The 22,733-nt window shown below is 41.0% G+C and overlaps 1 long non-coding RNA gene across 1 annotated transcript; it reads right to left on the bottom strand.

Moving 5' to 3' along the window:
* Nucleotides 1–366: 366 nt before the first annotated feature.
* LOC105490914 (uncharacterized) lies at nucleotides 367–22,715 on the bottom strand. The gene is made up of 4 exons (XR_011623684.1): nucleotides 21,405–22,715; nucleotides 18,182–18,383; nucleotides 7,093–7,199; nucleotides 367–1,025 (listed from the first exon to the last, which is right to left on the bottom strand). It is a non-coding gene; the product is annotated as an uncharacterized lncRNA (long non-coding RNA).
* Between the last annotated feature and the right edge of the window lie 18 nt (nucleotides 22,716–22,733).

Raw genomic sequence — 22,733 nt, 5'->3', positions numbered from 1 at the left:
AAACAGTGAAAAAAAAATCAAACACGGAGCTGAAAGAAGAAATTAAGAGTTTTGTCGCAAATAAGAGAAGTTCCAGGAAAATTATTTTTAGGGAATTGGCAACAACTGAATTTGTACACATTGAAAGGAAAAAAAGAGAAAAGGTAAAGGAGCGCATTGCTCCAGGCCTAAGTTCTCTCTCCAGTGTGCTTTGTAAACTCAAGACACACAGTGCTGAGGACTTACAAAAGGCTTGCCTTGGCAACTAAAACATCTTTCACGAAAGCAAATATAAATAGAAGTCATTTACAATTATTAAAAGGGAAGTGTTTAACTCATCACAAACTAAACTACTACTAGAAGAGTAAAAGGTCAAGAGTCGTAGAGTACCAAACAGGACCTCCGTGCAGAACGGCAGCATTGGGTGGGAATGCCACCTGGGAGGCTCTGGCAAATCTGATGACGAATAAGCAACACCTGACAAGGGGAGTGCTAACTGTCCCTCTGGGTATGATGATGTGCCAACGTGCCCAGAAGAATCTTCGGTTCATGGGGAGTGATGCTGAGTGCCTCATTTGCACATGCATTTAAGCAGAGTAAGCGGAACACGGAACAAAATCTGATGCAAAAATGCAAAAACCCAGATCTTGGCCCAGGAGCGAGAAACCTTTATTCTAAGATTGCTATTGGGTGAGACAAGTGAGAGGAAGTCCTTTGCTCCAGATATTTCTGTGACCTCCTTTTCAAGGCTCCGTGGTGAGGACTTGCAGATTTCTCTGTGTGGATGACAAATATTTTTAGCACACTGGAGCTATTTTTATGCTGAATGTGGATAGCAAATTGACTCTCCCTGACTCCCCCCAGCCCACATGGAAGGGATAAACAATCGCTACATAACTCTTCACACTTTGGAAAGCACTCCTTCCTTTCACCATGATAATAATTCTGTAAGCAGAGCAGGAATGATTGGGGAGGACCTTGGTCACAGGGCAAAGCAGCAGCTGTCCTCTGTGCATCTCATGTCTGCTTCGTCAGACCTGCAATAGCTGAAAAGAAAGAGAGAGAAAAGAAAATGTAAGAAAGAAATTTCAAGGGAGAGGAAATGTCAGCAAGCCCATCTCAGTCTCCATCTCATAGCTTAGAGACTGGGGAAGATCATGCCTCATTTTTTGTTCTGTATTGATGATGCTAGGTATTAAGAAGCAACTGCGTGGCCGGGTGCGGTGGCTCAAGCCTGTAATCCCAGCACTTTGGGAGGCCGAGACGGGCGGATCACGAGGTCAGGAGATCGAGACCATCCTGGCTAACACGGTGAAACCCCGTCTCTACTAAAAAATACAAAAAACTAGCCGGGCGAGGTGGCGGGCGCCTGTAGTCCCAGCTATTCCGGAGGCTGAGGCAGGAGAATGGCGTGAACCCGGGAGGCGGAGCTTGCAGTGAGCTGAGATCCGGCCACTGTACTCCAGCCTGGGCGACAGAGCAAGACTCCGTCTCAAAAAAAAAAAAAAAAAAAAAGAAGCAACTGCGTGTAGCCACAGGCGTTCGGCTGGCAAAATTGCTTGAGGCGTTTCTCTATAGCCCTCAGTGCCACCACAGACAGCAAAAGTGTTCAGAGAGGATTTTTTTCCTCTTTATTTGTATTTAATATATGTGGGGTCAAAGGTACATATTATTCTCTACAGTGCCAAGCACTTGGCAGATGGTGGAAAAACCCAGCACGGACAGCCAAAGCTCTGCTTTCAGGACTGGGGAATGGGCCAGGGACAAATTACTGAGTGCCCCCACCAAGATGTAAACACAGGTGAGAAGGTTAAGTCACATGAGCATCAGGGATAGTCTTTTTACAAATAAGTTGTTGGGTTGAGCTTTAAAACCACAAAAACAACAGTGTGATTTGCAACAGGCCAAACAATATGGAAATGTACACTTAGCTATAAGGCCAAGTCTCCTCCCCTTCTATCCTTCCCTGACCTCCGGGTAACTGTTATTAATGGTTTCATATGTATTCTATCTACATGCTTCATTATAACCAAGCAAACATACATATGTATCATATTGAGATTTTTTTTTTCTTTACTCCACGTCTAATTCATCAGGAAATCCTTTAGCAATACTTTCAAAATACACACAGAATCTGAACACTCCCCCAATCCAGGGCCACCACCAGGTCGGAGCCTCACCATCTCTAGCCTAGTTTATTATGGTAGCCTCCTAAATGTTCTTCCTGTTCTCTTTAAGATTTTTTAAAAACAAAAACTGCATGTCCCTTCCCTGCCTACATCCTCTGAACAGTCTCATTTGCCTCAAAGTCGAAGTCCTCTTTTTACCTGACAAGCCTACCCCATTGCTGTCCCTCAGCTGCATCTCCTACTCCTTCTGCCATGCATTCCATGCCAGAGCCTGAGCTCTCCTGCTCACACTCCACCACAAACACACCAGGCACGCTGCCACCAACCATGAGCCTTTGCCACAGCTGGGCCCGTCTGTCTAAAAACCCTTCCACAAAGACCCAGATTACCCTGTCCCTCACTTCCTTCAACCCTTTGGTCAAATGTCACCTTTTCAGTGTAGCACACCCTGCAAACCCAATTTTAAATTTAAAATGTGTCCCGCTCTCCCTCCCCCTTAACTCCACTTTATTTTCTTAAATAAAGTAGAGTGACCTTCTAGTATACTGTGTAATTTACTGTAGTTAGTATTTACTGTTCTTCTCCCAACTAAGAGGTATGCACGATTTTCATCTGTTTTTTGGTATTCCAAAGGCCTAGATCAGTGCCTGGAACACAATAAATTTTGGATGACGAAGGAAAATGATTACATCATATCCCCATAGGTATGTGTTGTTATATTTTAGTCACTCTTGATAAGGAACTAAACAACAACAACAAAAGATCCCAACAAAGAACAAAGCTCATCATGTGGAATAGAACGAGGAAATTATACAAAGCAGGACCAGATGCCTCAACTCTAACATGTATTAAGACTAGACCTTTTAAAATGTAATAAACACCACCTTCTCTGAGTGTTGTCCGGTGTTGGTGGTACCACTGGAATACTGGAAATAAATAGCAATAACAGAATTAAATGCAAAATATCTGAAAAAATAATTACGGTCAAGCCTCATGATTTAGGAAAAGTCACTCTCTTTTGGTGGGGAGAGAGTCTCACTCTATCACCCAGGCTGGAGTGCAGTGTCGCGATGTCAATTCACTGCAACCTCCACCTCCTGGGCTCAAGAGATTCTTGTGCCTCAGCCTTCCAGTCACTGGGATCACAGGTGAGCACAGGCTAATTTGTTTTGTATTTTTAGTAGAGAAAGAGTTTTACCATGTTGGCCAGGCTGGTCTTTGACCTCAAGTGAGCCACTGCCTCGGCCTCCTAAAGTGCTAGGTTTACAGGCATGAGCCATTGCGCCTGGCCTTAGGAAAAGTCACTCTTAACTCTCTGATCTCTTTTTGAGCTAGCTTTCCAAAAACTGGGAGTTATCAATGCTAGCTCTATAGCACTATGAGAACTAACCCAGCCAAAGGGCTTTAGAGAGGAGAAAAGGAGAAATACTAGAAAAGTCTATGTGAGATCAAACCCCTCCACCCTCCACTGTGCTAATTCTGCCAGCTAGACACCTTTGTTGTAATTCATTTTGTTTATTGTTGCTCCGTTTATAGTCTCCGCATGCTGTGCAGTTGCTAGGGAAACAATAAAGGGTGTCAGATATGGCAAGCGTGAGGAAGGGATTAGAGTACCCACACTGCTGGGTGAAATTTATTTAGGTTACAGGAGGGGAGGAAATTCACTGCAGGAATTATTGTGATTGCTCTCATGTCTCTAACAGTCTATAAATATAGATGCCAGAGGTTCAAACCTCTCTCCTTGCTAGAGCTCAAGCGCCTTAAAAGACAATTGAGTCTGGTTGGAGGGAAGAGAGTCCTAGCAGGCATGCAACTGAAACATATTAAATTCAACGCAGCTGTTAAACACCTAGCTAGTATTTTAAATGTCTCCATCCAGGCATATTTTTCTTTCTCATACTCTCCACTGCCCTCAGGAAATCAAATATTCTTTTGATATACACAAGACTATCATATGATTACTGCAGTATTGGCTCCACCGAGACAGTCAGACTGGCAGCTAGCCCCTCTCTTTCACCATCTGGTTAAATACTGCCCAGCATCCCAAATTCTTCCAGATCCAGGGTTTTGTCTCCTTCCAGGTGATGTGGTCTAGAAGTGAGAGTGAGAATGGAACAAAGCAATGTCGCGGGATCTAATCTGGCTGTTTCCCTGGCAACTTGCTATTGAGTCAAATTCCAGCATGGATGGCCGAGTGGCACCTGTAAGAAGCAAATTTTGGGTTCATCCGTTCATTCATTCAATTCATCCAACAAATACTTATTAAACGTGTTAATATGTACCACAGACTGTGCCATCATGAGGATAATGACTTTAGTTTGGTGTTCCTTAACGTTGTTATTGAACCATACAGGGATTCATAAGCGTAGGCCCTACCCTTAACGATCATCTTCTCCTGTAAGCGAGACACTGTTTACTTTTATAACTACAACTCAATGTAGAAAGTAATTGTTGCATAGGATTAACTTGGAGTATTGTTTTCTGATAAAGTGGTGTCAGAAGTTCTGCCCAACTAGGGTTGAGGAAAGAAGTAGAATGTGGAAGGATCAAGCCTTATTGCACAGATAACACTAAAACTACACTTTGACTGGACGTGGTGGCTCATGCCTGCAATCTCAGCACTTTGCGAAGCTGAGGCAGATGGATCACTTGAGATCAGGAGTTCGAGACCAGCCTGGCCAACATGGTGAAATCCCATCTTCTACTGAAAATACAAAAATTGCCCCAGCATGGTGGCGCATGACTGTAGTCCTACCTACTCAGGTGACTGAGGCAGGAGAATCACTTGAACCTAGGAGGCAGAGGTTGCAGTGAGCTGAGATGGCACCACTGCACTCCAGCCTGGGTGACAAAGCGAGACTCCATCTCAAAAATTAAAAAAAAAAAAATTAAAAGCAACAACAACATGTAAAAGGTGGATTTGGCTAGGCACAGTGGCTCACACCTGCAATCCCAACACTTCGGGAGGCTGAGGCAGGCGGATCACCTGAGGTTCGACACCAGCCTGGCCAATGTGTCCAAACCTAGTCTCTATGATAAATACAAAAATTAGCCGAGCATGGTAACGGGTGCCTGTAGTCCCAGCTACTTAGGAGGCTGAGGCAGGAGAATCACTTGAATCCAGGAGCGGGAGGTTGCAGTGAGCCAAGACTGTACCACTGCACTCCAGCCTGGGCGACAGAGCGAGACTCCATCTCAAAAAAAAAAAAAAAAAGGTGGATTTGTTGGTGAACAATAAAACAGGAAGTCAGAGGAAGAGAAAATGAAAAGGAAAGAGGAGAGGAAGTGACATTTGTGTTCGGATCTATAGAGAAGCTGCTAGAACCAAGATCAGTTCCTAAAAACCTAGAGAAATGTATGAAGTTTGACCCCACTTGCACATTCCTTCCCTGCTTGTGTCAGCTGCACATCAAGACTCCACCCCACCCCACCCCACTTTCACATCCTCTACTTTTCTAAAATTGGGAAGCTTTGAAACCAGATTCCTTCTCCACTCCCCTCCCCTGTCTTTTCTTCAGGGTACTTTCACTCCCAGCCCTTTTCCCTCCACGGTCAGATAATCTACTCTCGGGAAATGACTCACACCAAGGTATAAATTACCAGTATTGACACAGCATGTTACACTTAAGCAGACTGTTCACTTTACAAGATAAGTGGCCTTTATCCAAAGAAATGACGTTGGATCTCAGACTGCAGGGTGCTTGTAGGAGTGGGAAGCAAGCGTTGCTAGGAGGAATAGAAATGTTCATCTTTTCTGGATGTGGGGTCTACTCTCCCTTCTTCGTGTGTTTATTTTGGGTCTATCCTCCACTAAAGTTAAGTTCTCTGAGGGCAGTTTTATCCGTCTGATTAGAATAGTGCCTGGGCAATAGTAGATACTCAAAAAGTATTAATACTTGTTAACTGGCTTTTAGTGAATGCTGTCTGTTTCTAGTGCCCTGCAGCATAGATCAGATCAACTGAGGGAGAGAAGGGGAAGTAAGAAAGCCTGAAATTTAAAACTAAATATAATTTTATTTTAAATGAAGTACATGTTTATTGTTGAAAAAATTTAAACACAGAGAAGCAAAAATAAGAAAGTAAAAGGCATTCATAATTCTCTCTCCAGGATCAATTCTTGTTAAGATAGTGATGTAAACCCATCCAGATTTTTATCCATATCTATGCATACCAAAAAAGCACACTGTATTTAACATTCTACACTTGTTTTTTAAAATACAATAAATCATGATCATCTTGCCACATAACAACATATTTTGTGTCCTTTGAAACGACTGCCTAATAATAATCTAGGCTGCTAGATATACCAGCAGACCCTATTCTACCAATTCTCTATTGCTGGAATCAGGTTGTTTCCAACTTTTCACTACTACTTGTAAAAACACAGCAAAGAATGTCTTTATCACAAAATCTTTGTGCTTATTTCCTCTTACAAGTGAAAATATTGTCATCATTACTCTTAAAACATTGACAATATTTATCAAATACACTCTCTGTGCCAGGTACTTTACAAAACATTATTTAATCCTCCCCCAAATCCTACTATTTACAGATGAGGAAACTGACTTTGGAGATGCTGAGTCATTTGTCTGAGGTTACCATTAGTCATATCTTTAATGTTTTTGATACCTATTGCCAAATTGTCTTCTGGAAACAGGGTTTGGAATGCTGTAGGGAATACTAGAAACCTGTTGTTTCAGATAAATCCTTCATGAAGGACAGATTACACAATCTCCTTTTAGTGAGCTATTCCCGTTTTATCGGCCTGTCAACATTTGTTTTCTCCATATGTTTACCCAAAACCTTTGTGATAATATAATTACCTTATACTACCAGGCAGTGAGGTATCCTTTTGATTCACAATCACATCAGACTGCATTCCAGAGAAGCAGAACATTCTGGGGCTCAGAGTCCTAAAACATGGGTTTGAACACTGATTTTATCTTTCCTGAAGTGAGGTCCTGAGACACATCAGTTTACTTACCCAAGACTTGGCTTTCATATAAAATGGCAAAACTAATATGAACCTAAATGATCTCCCAGGGTTGTGATGGTGGGATGAGATGATGAAATTGAAAAGAGCTTTGCATGCTGGAAAGAACAACAGAAATGCAAGGTATTATAATTATCAATGGCATCATCATGATCATCCCCATCTTTAAATCAATTACCTTGCTCTTATTCAGGCCTTTGCTTTCTTAGACAGAACCAGCTTGCTTTTTGACATCAGTTCATATGTAAAACAAACATATTCTATGTAAATTCATATAGAATAAAGGGAACCATCTTTTACTGGCATCTGTTAGTAGTGAGAGTTAGGGAGCCTTGTTCTTTTGGGCTAGTGACTGAGAGAGATGAGAGCTTGAGATAGAGATGTGCGTAGATCCTGAGAAGAGACAGAAAAGACCAGAGCTGGGGACCACAATTGAGAGAAGTGCCCATTCCCCAGGAAGCAAAAAATGTTGGCGCTTTTACTAAGTAAAAACAATCAGAGCAAAAGAAAATAAAAGATGGGAGGGAAAGGAAGATAAAAGAAGAAAATGGAAATCAGAAAGGAATGAACTGTGGTATTGAGGAATACTTGGGGTTACCGTTTGTAAGAAGGAACAATTAATTGAAATTTAGACCAGGCTAATGAAACTGGATCATACATTCCTGTGCCTATATCCAGAGGACAGTGCATTCGAGAGAGTACTAACAGGGAAATCGAATCAGACCTGTATAAACCTTCGGGCTTCGACTACAATTAGGTTTGCATCTCATTGTCTTAATCTTTAAACGAAGAAGTTCCAGTATATATCTGGGCTTTCTAGTCCTGAATTCTATAATTATTTACAGTGTTTTCTATCAAAATTCCTTTGTCCACCAGGCTACGAACATTTCTTCTTCTCTTTCCAAGACTCTGGACTTCAAAATCACTGAAATCTCATCCTGAAGGGACAGAAGAGTCGATTTATGGCACCCAGTATGTTATTCAAGTTGATGTGGTCCAAAGCGCATTTTGTCTTCCTGGAGACCACAACACAACATGAAATAAAGGCTTTACAGGAGAATCCACTCATATGGCCTACAGGGTCTGAGGGTCTTGAGAAATCTACTGTGCAGAGAAGTTAAATTTTTAAATTTAATTTCTGCTTGCTAATTAGTCATTCCCAAAAGAAAAGAAAAAGAGAGGTTAATCTAATACAGGCTTTGAAACAAAGCAGAAGATTAAAGTTAACTTCTCAGGAAGAATTCTGAGGACAGCACAAAAAGAAGGGAAAAATAGATAATTGGTATTAAGCACGACATGTCAGAAAAAAAGAAAACTTGAATGCTTTGTAAATGGAACTATTCTCTCCTATAATTTATTAAAGATGTATTTCCCCCCCTAAGGATGGATATGAGACTAATGGCTTTCCTTCCCCCTCTTTAAATCAGAGAGCTAGATGTCATTTAACTGCCAAATTCTTGCAACGTTATTATTTGGGTATAAAAACGCAAAATGGCATGTTTCTACAAACGGTTTGAGACTGTAAAAATGCAAATAACTCAGCCTAATTTACAAATTGGTGGGCGAGGGGGCTGAGCCCAGAGAAGTGTTCAATCACTAGTTTTCCCATTCTGCCAGAGCCAAAGAAGCTGTTGCATGGATCTCTGATTTTTTGTGTGGAAAACTGGCACTTGGTTTTCCAGCCTGTCATTTCAGATTGAAAAGCTTTGTCTCAAATCTTTTAGACATGAAGTTGGGCAATGATGCCTCTGAGTAAATTCAATTCCTGGAACCAAATAGATGAAAAAAAATCTTAATGATAGGAAGCTACGTGTCTTGGAAGTAGTATTTCAGAAAGAAATTTATTGGAAATGATGAGAACGTAATTAAAGTTTAAAAAGTGGATCATCTCGGTTATAGGAGCTGAGCTGGGTTTTACAGAGTTACCGCGAGGATTTCTGTTGTGGGAAAATACCCAGGAGGTGACTGAGCCCAGCCAGACGTCACTGGAGGCATGTAGAAGAAAAGGCAAGATTGGTTGTGACTCTTCTCTTCTGGGAACATTCTAGAAAGGCGTAGCAAGGATGCTGAAACCAGGTCAGCTCCATAAGACCTCACTTTGCAGAAATAGAGAGAAGCAAGGAGTGTAGGTAAAAAGAACAGAGTGGTACTGAGAAATCTCAAGGAAGAGAGTGAAGGGGAAGAACAGCATAGAAAGCGTGGCTCCTTTTGTGTGGTGATCCTACTGCGCACAATGGTTGAGTTCCATGGTCCTTGTCAGCCTCCCTCATGGGGGGAATGCACAGATCTCCAAATAAAATAGCTTCCTCTTCAGACTGCCCCGAAATCCCCACCTATTTCCACAAGGAAAATGCAGATTTTCCTGTGGAAAAGCAAATAAACTGTTCTTGGGAATGAATGTTGAAACAAATTAAACCTTGATGACTCATTCATGTCTTGGAAAATTTTTATTTACCAGAAGTTATCTCTTTTGTAGGAATTCTGAAAACAAGGAGGTGTTTTTTTATAATCCATTTTATTTATGTATTTATTATTTATCGGTTTATTTATTTTTGAGATGGGGTCTTGCTCTGTCTCCCAGGCTGGAGTGCAGTGGCGTGATCTCAGTAACAGCAGCCTCCACCTCCTAGGTTCAAGCAATTCTCCCACTTCAGCCTTCCTAGTAGCTGGAATTACAGGGGCACGCCACCACGCCCAGCTAATTTTTGTATTTTTAATAGAGATGAGGTTTGACCATGTTGGCCAGGCTAGTCTCGCACTCCTGACCTCAGGTGATCCACCCACTTTGGCCTCCCAAAGTGCTGGGATTACAGGTGTGAGCCACTGCCCCTGGCCCATTATTTCCATTTCAATGGTGGAGAGAATAACATGGGAAAAGCTTGTAAAGGGTTGTAGTCATGTATTTAACAGTGTTTGCAAGCACCCACTCTGCAAGGTCTTATACTTGAAGTGGAGACTTTCAAAGAGCCTTAAGGCACCATCCCTTTCCTCAGGGTCTTACATCTCCTTCGGGATCTAAGTAAGACCTGAACTGCATGGAAGGAAACACTCAACAGAAGGCAGAATATAAATCCCAAATGAAAAGCGGAAGGTGTTCTAAGTGCCAGAAGTCAAAGGGGAGAGAAGACCTTCAAGGAGGTTCACAGCTACCCCAAGAGAGGGGCTTGAGTATATTACTGCGAACAGCACAGACAATACAAAAAAGGAAGGTGGACGTGGGGCCAAGGAGGGGCTCAGAAAGAGGCTAGCTGAGGGGAGGGCACAAAACACAGGGAAAAAAACCCATGGAACAAGAAAGAGAGCTCCTAAGGGGAATTCAAAGATGGGAACCAACTTGAACAGGCCAACAGCCATACTTTTAGCAATGCAATTCTGTCTAACAGAAAGACAGTGTACAGTCTTGGAGTCAGATAACCAGCTGTCTTGTGTTGGGTGCAGCGTAGTGTCTTGGTGTCCTCATTTGTAAAACTGGGATAAAAACCCTTATTTCAAAGGATAGCAAAGGATAAGTTACACAGCAATGGGCCTGACACATAGTGAGATCTTCACACAAGTTCAGTCCCTTCCTCTGACCTCCAGATCTTTTCATCCTGCTCCCCATTGTACTCAGTAAGCTTGAAAAAGAAAGAACATTCACCATACATTTTTGGTTAGCTTGATCCACAAATCACTTCTTTTTCTTTCTTTCTTTCTTTTTTTAATAGAGACAAGGTCTTGCTATGTTGCCTATGCTGGTCTCAAACTCCTGGGCTCAAGTGATCCACCTACCTCGATCTCCCAAAGTGCTGGGATTACAGGAGTGGGCCACCGCATCCATCCCCACAAATCGTTTCTATAAACTGTCTTTGGGAGAAGGAAAGAGTGGAGGTATAAAAGTCCACTCTGAATATTTGGGGATATAATATCTCCTAGGATCTGTCCTTTAAGAAAAACCACTATTAGGAGTAATATAGAAAACAAGTATGTCATATGCACCCTGAATGGAGGGCATTATCCCTTGTTAAAGTTAGCACTTTCCAAGTAGGAATTTTGTCTCTACTAATTTTGTCTCTTCCTGTCTCTACTAAAAATACAAAAATTAGCTGACTGTGGTGGCAAGTGCCTGTAATCCCAGCTACTCAGGAGGCTGAGGCACAAAAGTCACTTGAACCCAGGAGGTGGAGGTTGCAGTGAGGCAAGATTGTGCCACTGCACTCCAGCCTAGGTGACGGAGTAAGACTGTCTCAAAAAAAGAAATCTTAAAGTTTATCTCAACCTTCTTAAAACTCTACCTGCAGTTTAGATAAGCTTCTCAAAGATTTACTAGCTCCGCTCTGCCCAGTTATTAAACAGCTATGTATTCCTTTCATTTGGTTAACAGCACACACATGTTTTCCTCCATTATCCTTTTAAATAGAAATGGAATATAAAAGTTAAACAGTATGTCAGGAAAAAGTGTGAAAAACTCTGAAATGAGCAAAAAAGTTACGGAATATTCTTTCAGTGGAATATTACATAGTGTCTAGTGCACCTTTCAGAGTCATCTGATTCTCTAAGATCAATGCATTCAACTGTCATTGTCTGAGCCATTTTACAACTTTAAAAATTGTAGAAAACTGATAGTAATGGAAATAAATCTTGCCCATAAAGATTTGAGAGAACTGTGTTCAGTAGAGATTCAACTGATTTCTCCCTGGTAATAGTGGCCAGTTTTGCATTTATCAGGAAATTCACTTCATGATCACTTATTGCTTATTTATGTCAGTTTTACGGATTCCCCTTTGTTTTACTAGTTTCCTCATTAATTGATGATAATAACATCTTACTAGTTCCTCATTAACTGATAGCTTAAATAAAATCTTTGACATGTATTCATTTTATATTTTATGTAAGTCATAATTTTACCATTTAAAAAGTTTCCTTTAGCAATAGGGAAGTATAATTGTTGCAAACTAATTCTGTACTTAAAAGAATGAAAAAAATTAGAGCAAGACTTATCTAATGTATTTAAGCAGATAATCTTAACAATGATAATTCTTACCAAGCCCTCCAAAAGAATTGTGAAACCCCTGTGAGCTCTATTTCCATGTGATCATTTCCCTCAGAAAATCTATCAGTTTAATTATCTTTTCCTGAAGGAATCTCAGCTGGGCCTTCCTTACCCCTCTTCCACTCAGAATTACTTGCACTACTGTGGCCCTGGGACTTTCCTTTCCATCTCTGTATTTCTGGTCTTACGTTTTCCTCTTTCTTTGTGTAGCCCCTTATTTTTGAGATGCACATCCTACAATATCTTTTGAGAAAGAGTTCACAGGGAATAGATATTAGAGACATTGCCAGTGTTAAAATATATCCTTATCCCACTCTTAGTCATGATTTGTTAGTTTGGCTAGGTATAGAATTCAACAAACCTTACTCCCAACCCCCTCCTCCAAATGATGTCTTTAAAATGGTAAATGTGTTGCTTTACTTTTTAAAAAATTGTTGTATTTATTTATTTTTAAGAGACAGAATCTTGCTATGTTGCCCAGGCTGACCTCAAACTGCTGGGCTCAAGTGATCCTCTCATTTCAGCTTCCCAAGTAGCTTGGGTTACAGGTGTGTGATGCCACACTCAGCTTAGAATGGTAACTGTGTTTCTTCTTTGACTTGTTTCCCATTTCCTTCCTTCCTTCTTTCCTTCCTTCCTTCCGTCTCCTTCTTTCTTTCTTTTCTTTCTTCCTTCCTTTCTTTCTTTCTTTTTCTCTTTCTTTCTTTCTTTCTTTCTTTCTTTCTTTCTTTCTTTCTTTCTTTTTCTCTTTCTTTCTCTCTCTCCTTCCTTCCTTCCTCCCTCCCTCCCTCCCTCCCTCCCTCCCTCTCTCTCTCTCTCTCTCTCTCTCCTTCCTTCCTTCCTTCCTTCCTTCCTTCCTTCCTTCCTTCCTTCCTTCCTTCCTTCCTTCCTTCCTTCCTTCCTTCCTTCCTTCCTTCTTCTTTCTTTCTTTCTTTCTTTCTTTCTTTCTTTCTTTCTTTCTTTCTTTCTTTCTTTCTTTCTTTCTTTCTTTCTTTCTTTCTTTCTTTCTTTCTTTCTTTCTTTCTTTCTTTCTTTTTTTCCAGAGTCTTGCTCTGTCACTCAGCCTGGAGTGCAGTGCCACAATCTGGGCTCACTGCAATCTCCACCTCCCAGGTTCAAGCGATTTCCCTGCCTCAGTCTTCCGAGTAGCTGGGATTACAGGCATGTTCCACCATGCCTGGCTAATTTTATATTTTTACTAGAGATGGGGTTTCACCATCTTGGCCAGGCTGACCTCAAACTCCAGAACTCAGGTGATCCACCCACCTCAGCCTCCAAAAGTGTTGGCATTACATATGCGAGCCACCGTGCCCAGCTACAATTTTTTTTTTTTTTTTTTTTGACATGGAGTTTCACTCTTGTTGTCCAGACTGGAGCACAATGGCACGATATCTTGGCTCACTGCAACCTCTGCTTCCTGAGTTCAAGTCAGTCTCCAGTCTCAGTCTCCCAAGTAGCTAGGATTACAGGTGCCCACCACCATGCCTGGCAAATTTTTGTATTTTTAGTAAAGATGGGGTTTTACCACCTTGGCCAGGCTGGTCTCAAACTCCTGACCTCAGGTGATCCACCCACCTTGGCTTCCCAAGGTGCTGGGATTACAGGCGTGAGCCACTGTATCCGGCCTTGTTTCCCATTTTCATATTGAGAAGACAAATGCCATTTTTAATATTTTTCTTCTGGGAATCATCTATTTTTCCTCCCAGAAGCTTTTAGAATTTTTCTCTCTATTCCAGTTTATGGAAATTTCACAATAAAGCACATTGGTATGAGTCTTTTTTTTTTTTTTTTTCATTGTATTGGTGCTCAATGGGTTCTTATTATCAGGAAACTCAGATTATTATTCTGTTGTGATATATTTACTGGTATCATTTTAATACTCTTCTCCCCTTGGTATTTTGTTTTCTGTTTCTGGAATAAATTGACCCTCCTCCAATTTTCTTTTCTCTCTACTTTTTAAGGTATTTTTTGTCTTTTTGTTCTGTATCCAAGAAGATTTTTTCTAACTTTACCTTCCAACCCTCTTTTATTTTTCTTCTGTCGTATTTGAAACTTCTAAGAATTTGTTCTTGTCTTTGCTCCTTTCACTAGGACGTTAGTTTAATTCTATGGATGCTGTAAATTTCCTTGACTCTGAAGATTTTTAATTATAGATTTTTAAATTTGTCTTTTATTCCCAAATTAACTCTATTTCCAAAACAATCTCCTCAACTCAGGGAGTCAGCTGAGCTCTGCTTGGTTTCCCTTCTCAGCTCCCCAGCCTGGAAAATCTCTAAAGGCAGTAAGCTTGGGCAATCACAGGACTTACATCATTTGTTTTCCATGTCTCAGGATTCACTGTCCTTCATTGACTAATGTCCATTGTCTCAAAAACAGATGTTTCATATATTTCATCAGTTTTTCAGTTGTTTCCTAAAGGAAGATAAATTCTCTCTTATCCCATCTTAGAAAAAAACACAAGTTTTGTGTGTGTATGTGTGTCCCCTTATTAATTTTGTTATTAAAAGGTACATTTCTAAGATTTCTTGTTGTATTAATAGTTTTTCAACTTATTTCCTTTAGTTTTCTTGATATAACATTTATGTCTCTTATTTATACTTTAACCTAACTGTAATAGACTGTGCTTAGCCAATAATGTCTCAAAATAGTGCTATGTGTGGGAAACTTTGTCTTTTAAAGCTTCTGGTGTTTTCACTGTAAGCCTAATGCTGACTTCGAGCTTGTAATATCTTTTTATTGTTATTTGGTGAAGACAGTATCTATTAGAGTTTTATTGTCTGTGTGTTTATCTGTGTTTTCGAATGAGAACTAGTTATAGAACTTTACTAAATGTCTTTGCCGTTGATCAAGATGAGTATACTTTTTTCCTTTGATCTATTTTTAATATAGTACAATATATGTCAAGTGCTGAGCTGTAGTTCATTTTTGAAAATAAATTTCATTTGTTATATTTTAATGTTTTGCTGAATTTTGTATTCTTAATACTTAGGATTTGTCATCTCTATCTTAAGTGAGATTAGATGTTAGTTTTCTTTTTTAGTACTATGTTAGTAAGGTTTTGGTACAATGTTACTTTGCCTTTCTAAAAATAATTTGAAGGCTTTGTATACTTCTCAGTGCTCTGGAACAGTTTAAATAGCACTGGAATTATCTGTTGCCCCAAACTTAAATGTTTGAAATAATTCACCTATGAAGTAATCTAGGCCTAACGTTTTTAGCCTGACACCCGTAGGTGTAGGAGTCAGAGAAGTGGGTGGATAGGTCTTCAATAATCTTTTCAACTTGTTCTGTGGTTGTTGCTCTGTTTTATGTCTTTATATCTTCTGAGGTTAATTTTGTAAATTTACATTTTCCTAGAAAATTCCTCTCTCATCCAAATCTCCAAGTTCATTTGCATATCATTTTGAAAGGTGCTGTTTAATAGTGCTTTAGTGTCAGAATGTGTGGTTATTTCTAATTTCTTACTTATAATTATATACACAATTGGTAATTTTTTTTCCCTTTGTCTTCTTGATTAAACTGGGTAGGGGTTAACATGTAGTTAAGATGTAGTGGACTTTGGAGTAAAAATTCCTGGATTCAAATCCCATCTCAATTATTGTTTGTCTTTAGTGTCTTTATCTGTAAATGTGTGGATTTATTAGGACAGATTAGGTTATGCCATGGAAACAAACGTTTCCCTTTAATGTAACTTTTTAAGTGGTAGCAGGGCATGAGAGAAAAGGAGTGATTGGGGGAGAGATCACTATTTTTTTTAACACCTACCATTTGCCAAGCACTGTGTTTAGGAGCTTAATGTAAATTACCTTGTAGGTTGGTGTATTAACACAAATGAAGAAACTGAGCCCCAGCAAAGTGAAGTAACTTGCTCAAGGTCATACAGGTAATAAGACACAAGCCTCTCTGGTTCCAAACCCCATGATCTTTCTATTACACCACGTAACCAGGTTGGGGAAACCAAGCACCAAGCCAGTAGTTCTCCAAGTGTGGTCCTCAAGCCAGCAACATCAGCATCACCTAGGAATTTGTTAGAAATTCAAATTCTCAGACCCTACCCAGACCGACCCCAGAATCAGAAATTCAGGAAGCAAGACCCAGCACTCTGTGTCTTAACAAGCTCCCTGGTGAGTCTGATGTCTACTAAAGATTGAGAACCAGTGCACAAGGCCAATTGTACTCAAGGGTATTTGATGATGAAGGGCTCCTAAACCTCCATTTAATACTTTCCTAGCATCTCTTCTCCTTCAAAAATAAAAAGCAGTCATAGAGGTGCTTCCTAGGAAGGAAGGAAGGAAGGAAGGAAGGAACGAAAGAAGGAAGGAAGGAAGGAAGGAAGGACCTCCTGTTGCTTCCACAAATCCATTGTCAGCAGCACAGTGGCTGCTCTTACGTTCCCAAATGTTATTGCACTGATATAAGGAGTCCAACAGAACCCTGCCCCAAGGGCCTGTGAGTAACAGCATGTACATTCTCCACTCCCCTGGATAATAGAGAGCCCAGGAGGGCTATAAAGAAACTTCCTGTCCCTTTGTACTTATAAAAATGTAAAAGAACTGGGGAGTGGCTTCAGAGCTCAAGAGAGGATTCTTACCATCCTTAATAAAGGAAATCCAGCAAAAGAGGCCCCTGACAGAACAGACTTACGCCTAGGGAAGCATGAATCCATCACTCACTCATGCATTTTTGAACAATATTAACATCTGAAACTTGGTTTAAAAGAGCAGGGAAGCAGTGTGGTGGGCAGGGAGAATCATGAAAAAGAGACGCAGTCCATGGGGTGCCTAGAGGGAGTCGGAGATGGTGTTGCCTGTCAGTCCATTAGGGTCTGTGGGCTGTGGGAACTTGTTGTAGCACCACAAGACACCACCTTTTTTCACATCAGCTGATAAAACTTCCTCCTTTCTATTCACTGCTCCCCTTCAACTATTACCCTCACCTGCCAAGGCCCCTGACAAGTTCAAGGTTTCTCTAAAGCATCCAACTCAAGACAAATGACCCAGTTTACCATGCCCTGAGAGAGCCTGGAATTGGGGAATTACAGTGCAGGTCACACTGCCATTTTGTAATTTGCTCTAGACATGTGTCAAATTTCAACTTGCTGCCAAGACAGAGCCCAGATCTGAGGGTACGCTGGCAACACTAACCATACAAACTTTACTTTGGATCCAAATCCTCAAGCAGAATTATGCTGACCTTTGAATGTTCAAACAGTGTTAAGTTTAGAGAGTTGGTAGAGGAAAGCATTAGGTTAAGCAGGAACCAAAAACCATCAATCACTTTGGTCAACCGTGATAAAAAAAAAAGAGGAAAATTCAATTATACCTATGGGAATTGTCTTTATTTCTCTAGTCACTGCAGAGCAAGGCCAGCCTGTGAAATCTCATTCGCCTCTTCATTTATTTGCTAACAAAAGGAAGAGTGAGAAGAAAAATATATTTGCTTTTTACTAAGCAAACACCACAGGTGGGTGTTGGTTATTTCTCTTTCTTTTCTTGGAGAACAGTTTTTGGGGATTTTTTTTTTCTTTTTGAATAGGTACTGGTTATGAGGAATGGCCTGGATTCTAAATGAGTATTTTTCTATAACAAGGCTAGTATAACAATGCACTATTTGTGAATTATACTGCTATGATTACATGAGGAATGGAAGTGGGGATGTAGGCTGATGTTAAAAAGCAAGCTGAATTATTTAGTGGACTTAATCATATGGCTGCCTCTGCTTGCCCTTAAAAACTAGGTCACCACGCTCTTGCAGAAGAAGAAAAATTAACACTGAGTTTAAACGAATCCCATCAATATGAATCAAACTCGACATTCCCCAATCAGTGAGACCAGAGGCACTGCTCCATGTTTAGCCATTTCACCAGCCCACAGCTACAAAGGCGGCCCCTTCCTGCAGTGTCTATGCCCTTCTCATTGCCAAACTGAAGACCCTGCTCTCAAATATGAACTGCAGACTCATACATGTATATAAACATTTGTCACTTTGTTTCAATCTCCCAGCACTTTTCAACACCATTCTTATGATTGGGAAATTCTTCATTATACACACCAGTCATACTCTCATGGACTCCCTTGAAGGTAGGGCCTGGCATGTGTGACTTAGATATTGTCATCAGAGCCACCTCCTTTCGAAGCCAGTGGCATGAAGGAGCAGATACTACACTGAATCCATTTCAGCAAGGATGTTAGCAGCCGGGTTCAGTTTCCTGAGGCAGCAGTGAGGGGGAGTTCTAGCAGCAGTGTCTAGTGTCCTAGGACAGAGAGAAGGGCAAATTCTGTGAACACCCTTACCGTCAGACCAGATCTCTTATCCAATTTTAGGTGTTTCTGACTACATAGCCTCTAATCCCACCTCACCAGTCTTGATGGACACTGTAAATTGTTCATTTTCAATGGGTAACACTGTAAGTTACCCATTTTCAAGTGAATTCTTTTTCCGCCTAAGCTGATCCAAACTGAATTCTGTTGCTTGCAACCAAGAATCCTAACTTGTACAACATGTATCAACTCAATCAATCCCCAGAACAACCCTATTTAGCAGAGCTAACCTCATTTCACAGATGGATTTTTTGTTTGTTGTTTGTTTGTTTTTGTTTTTGAGATGGACTTTTGCTCTTGTCATCCAGGCTGGAGTGCAATGGTGCAATCTTGGTTCATTGCAACCTCTGCCTCCCTGGTTCAAGCGCTTCTCCTGCCTCAGCCTCCCCAACAGCTGGGATTACAGGCTCCTGCCACCACGTCCGGCTAATTTTTGTATTTTTAGTAGAGACAGGGTTTCACCACATTGGCCAGGCTGGTCTTAAAACCCTGACTTCAGGTGATCTGCCCACCTCAGCCTCCCGAAGTGCTGGGATTACAGGCGTGAGCCACTCACTGTGCCCGGCCTGGAAGACAGAGACTTAGCAGTCACTTAGCCTAATGCATAGGAAAGCTGAGATACCATGTCTTTTTTTTTTTCTGGTTCCATGGACTTTCAACCACACCACACTACCTATCTTGACGGTGAACTCAGAATTTAGTTTCTTCAATTTATCAGCCTGCAGCATTCTATCCTTAACTCATGCAATATTTTTTTATTCGTTTGGGTACTTAAGTCTTACCTCTCTGTGTAAATGTTCAGCTGCTAGGACTCTAGTATCTATGTTTTATCACAGCTAGCTTTTTTTTTTTTTTTTGATACAATCTTGCTCTGCTGCCCAGGCTGGAGTGCAGTGACGCGATCCACGCTCACTGCAAGCTCCGCCTCCCGGGTTCACGCCGTTCTCCTGCCTCAGCCTGCTGAGTAGCTGGGACTACAGACGCCTGCTAATATTTCGTATTTTTTAGTAGAGACGGAGTTTCACCGTGTTAGTCAGGATGGTCTCAATCTCCTAACCTCGTGATTTTGGGAGGCCTCAGCCTCCCAAAGTTCTAGGATTACAGGCGTGAGCCACCGCACCCGGCCAACAGCTAGCTTTTTTAACTTTCCTCTCTTCTTTATCATTTTTATACCACTAAAATCAGATTAAAATGAAAATGTTATAGGTAATATTTTGGTATGTACATATTATAATCAGCACGCAGCCTATAAAAATCCTTGGAAGGAAAGAGGAGAATATAGTTGCCAGGTTCCCAGTCTCTATCTTCCCTGCTGGTGGGGTGCTAAAGAGCATCACTTCTACATTAGCAACTGCGTCTTGCTACCATCCACCCCTTCCCTTCATACACACTTGCAGGTAGCCTCCCCAATTCATCCAAGTCTTCTTGCCCCCCAAAGAAGCTCAGATAAAGCTCTCATTACCTCCAAACTCTTTCTGGGTCTACCTCTTCTAACCTCTTCCTATCAGCCCTGGGGCCATCAACCTCATAATGAAGGAGGACCACAGCTACCCCAAGCCCCATCTTGGGACTGCAGACAAGAAGGTCTGCCCATACTGGCAGTCCAAGTGGAGTTGGCAACAGCTGCTAATTGCCTAATGTACAGCCTGTGTTCTAATCCTGGTGTCACCAGCCACAGGCCGTTGGGTCCACCCTTGCAGAGAAAGGCTGTTTAACACGTGAAGGATGTACTGGGTGTCATCTCTTCAACCTCCCTTCAATGTCCTTCCTCCTTCTCAGCTCTAGGGAAATTTAAGGGATCTGTACTCTCTAAAGTTCAACAACTCCTCAGGGTCCTTTGAAGTTTAGAATTCTGTCTCTGAACTCCACTGGTGAGCACGGGGCAGGGACTAGAAATGAGACTCACTAGAAACGGCAAGAGAGAAAGCTGTAGTATTTTAAATTACTGTCTGTCGCCTAGATGTCATTCCATCACCAACATTATTGGTTCATTCTCCACAGCATTCATGAAAATAGGAGTGGAAAATAGGCTAACATCTCCTGAGTGCCTGCTATGTGCAATGCTGTGCGCAGACGATTTAGGTTTTCACTTAATCTTTACAAGAACCCTACAATGTCATCTCTTTTGTTTCAGTTTTATAAATAAGAAATTGAAGCCAATGAGAGAACAAGTAATCAGTTATATAGGTAGCATCCAATAGAATTAATATTACTGTCCAAGATTTTTAATACCAAAGTTCCTAACCACAGTAAAACAAACCTATGAACAATACCTGCATTCTCAGAGTGTCCACAGCACATCAAAATGTGGATAAGCTAAGATTTTATATTTTAAAATCCAGAGTGCTTGTTTTTACTTTAGAGATATTTAGAGAACTGTAGATGCTAGTTGTTTCTTCCTTAAACTAGCTGACTTTATTGAATCACTCACAAAAATTGTTCACTGAGTTGACAAGCCTGGAAATTCACCACACCTCATTTATTCTAATATTCCTTACAGTGACACAACTAGCAAAATGCATCACAAAAATAAGAATCAGCCCAGGATGGCCTTAAAATGTAGAGCAGAATGGACAAAGTCTCATTATCGTACTGTCAGACCATACTCTTTGGGGCAAGTTTTATTTTATTTTATTTTGTTTTATTGTATTTTATTATATTTTATTGTATTTTATTATTTTTCTTCTTATTATTATTTTATTTTATTTTATTTGAGACAGGGTCTTGCTCTGTTGCCCAGGTTAGAGTATACTGGCATGATCATAGTTCACTGCAGTCTCAAACTCCTTGGCTCAAGCAATCCTCCCACCTCAGCCTCCTAAGTATCTGGGACTACAGGCACACACCACTACTCTTGGTTAATTTTTTTTTTTTTTTAATTTTTTGTAGAGATCGTATCAGCCTGTGTTGACCCAGGCTGGTCTTGAACTCCTGTCCTCAAGTAATCTACCCACCTTGGCCTCCCAAAGTGCTGAGATTATAGGTATAAGCCACCATGTCTGCCCGTGAGGCAAGTTTTCAATGGACTGCAAATAAAAATCCTGAAGCCAGAAAAACAGGAAATTTTAGAGTTCCGCCCAAAAAATTCCTTGAGTGTCATTTCAATTTGCATAATCTAGAAATTAAAAAAAAAAAAACAGCAACAGAAACCAAATGTTATGCATGGAATCAATTTCAAAAGTCTGAAAAACAAAGAGGAAGACGCCGTCTTCCCCCCGGCCCTAACCTTCAATTGAGTGTGTTCTGTCCAAGATCTCATGATTCTAGGAATGTGGAAGATGGCTTTGCTAAACAAATGAACAAACAAACAAAAATAGTAATGCTGACTCACTCCAGATCCAGAAAGGCAACAGAAACCTTTTACTCCTTGGGATGAATTCAAACAAAGATATTGAGAGAGACTGAAACGGAAGGAGAGATGAGAGAGATATTCCTCTCCCAATCTGTCACCTTTAGGATCATAGCGCTGTTGGTATTCCCCTTCATCTGCGTCACCTTCCTCTCCCAATGTTCTTCCATACGACAGATACCCAGGCCAGGCCCGATGGCTCATGCCTGTAATCCCAGCACTCTGGGAGGCGGAGGGGGGGTGGATTGCTTGAGCCCGGGAGTTCTAGACCAGCCTGAGCAACATGGCAAAACCTTGTGTCTACAAAAAATATAAAAACTTAGCCAGGTGTGGTGGTGTGTGCCTGTGGTCTCAGCTACTCAGGAGGCTGAGGTAGGAGAATCAATTGAGCCCGGATCAAAGCTGCAGTGAGCCGTCATTATGTTACTGCACTCTAGCCTGGGCAGCAGAGCAAGACCCTGTCTCAAGAGAAGAGGAGAGGAGAGAAGGGGAGGGGAAGGGAGAGACACCCAGCAAATTAAAGTGAAAACCTGCCTTGCACCACACCTGGGATTTTGTGGATGTAAATCATACCCATTAGCTGGGTTAGAGTTCAGCTGACTGGCAAATATGCATTTTCAAAGACCATAGCATCATTCCAGGTGCTGTAGGAAACAGACATGTTTGACCAGGAATGGTGGCTCATGCCCCTAGTTCCAGTAATTTGGGAGGCTAAAGCAGGAAAATAGCTTGAGTCCAGGAGTTCAAGACCAGCCTGGGCGACATAGCAAGACTCCGTCTCTACAAAATAATTTTTAAAAAGGTGTATTTGAAAACTGATCCTTACTCTGGAACAGTATATGTGCTTTACAGAAAAAAGATAATCACAAATGAAACAAGAGTGAGCAAAATCAAATGATATTCAATTATTACATTTTATGGCATACCCTGCAAG

Source organism: Macaca nemestrina, chromosome 5, assembly GCF_043159975.1.
Source record: "Macaca nemestrina isolate mMacNem1 chromosome 5, mMacNem.hap1, whole genome shotgun sequence".
Taxonomy (NCBI): domain Eukaryota; kingdom Metazoa; phylum Chordata; class Mammalia; order Primates; family Cercopithecidae; genus Macaca; species Macaca nemestrina.
The sequence above is the reverse complement of the archived record's forward strand: the minus strand, read 5'-3'. Positions and strand labels throughout refer to the sequence as shown.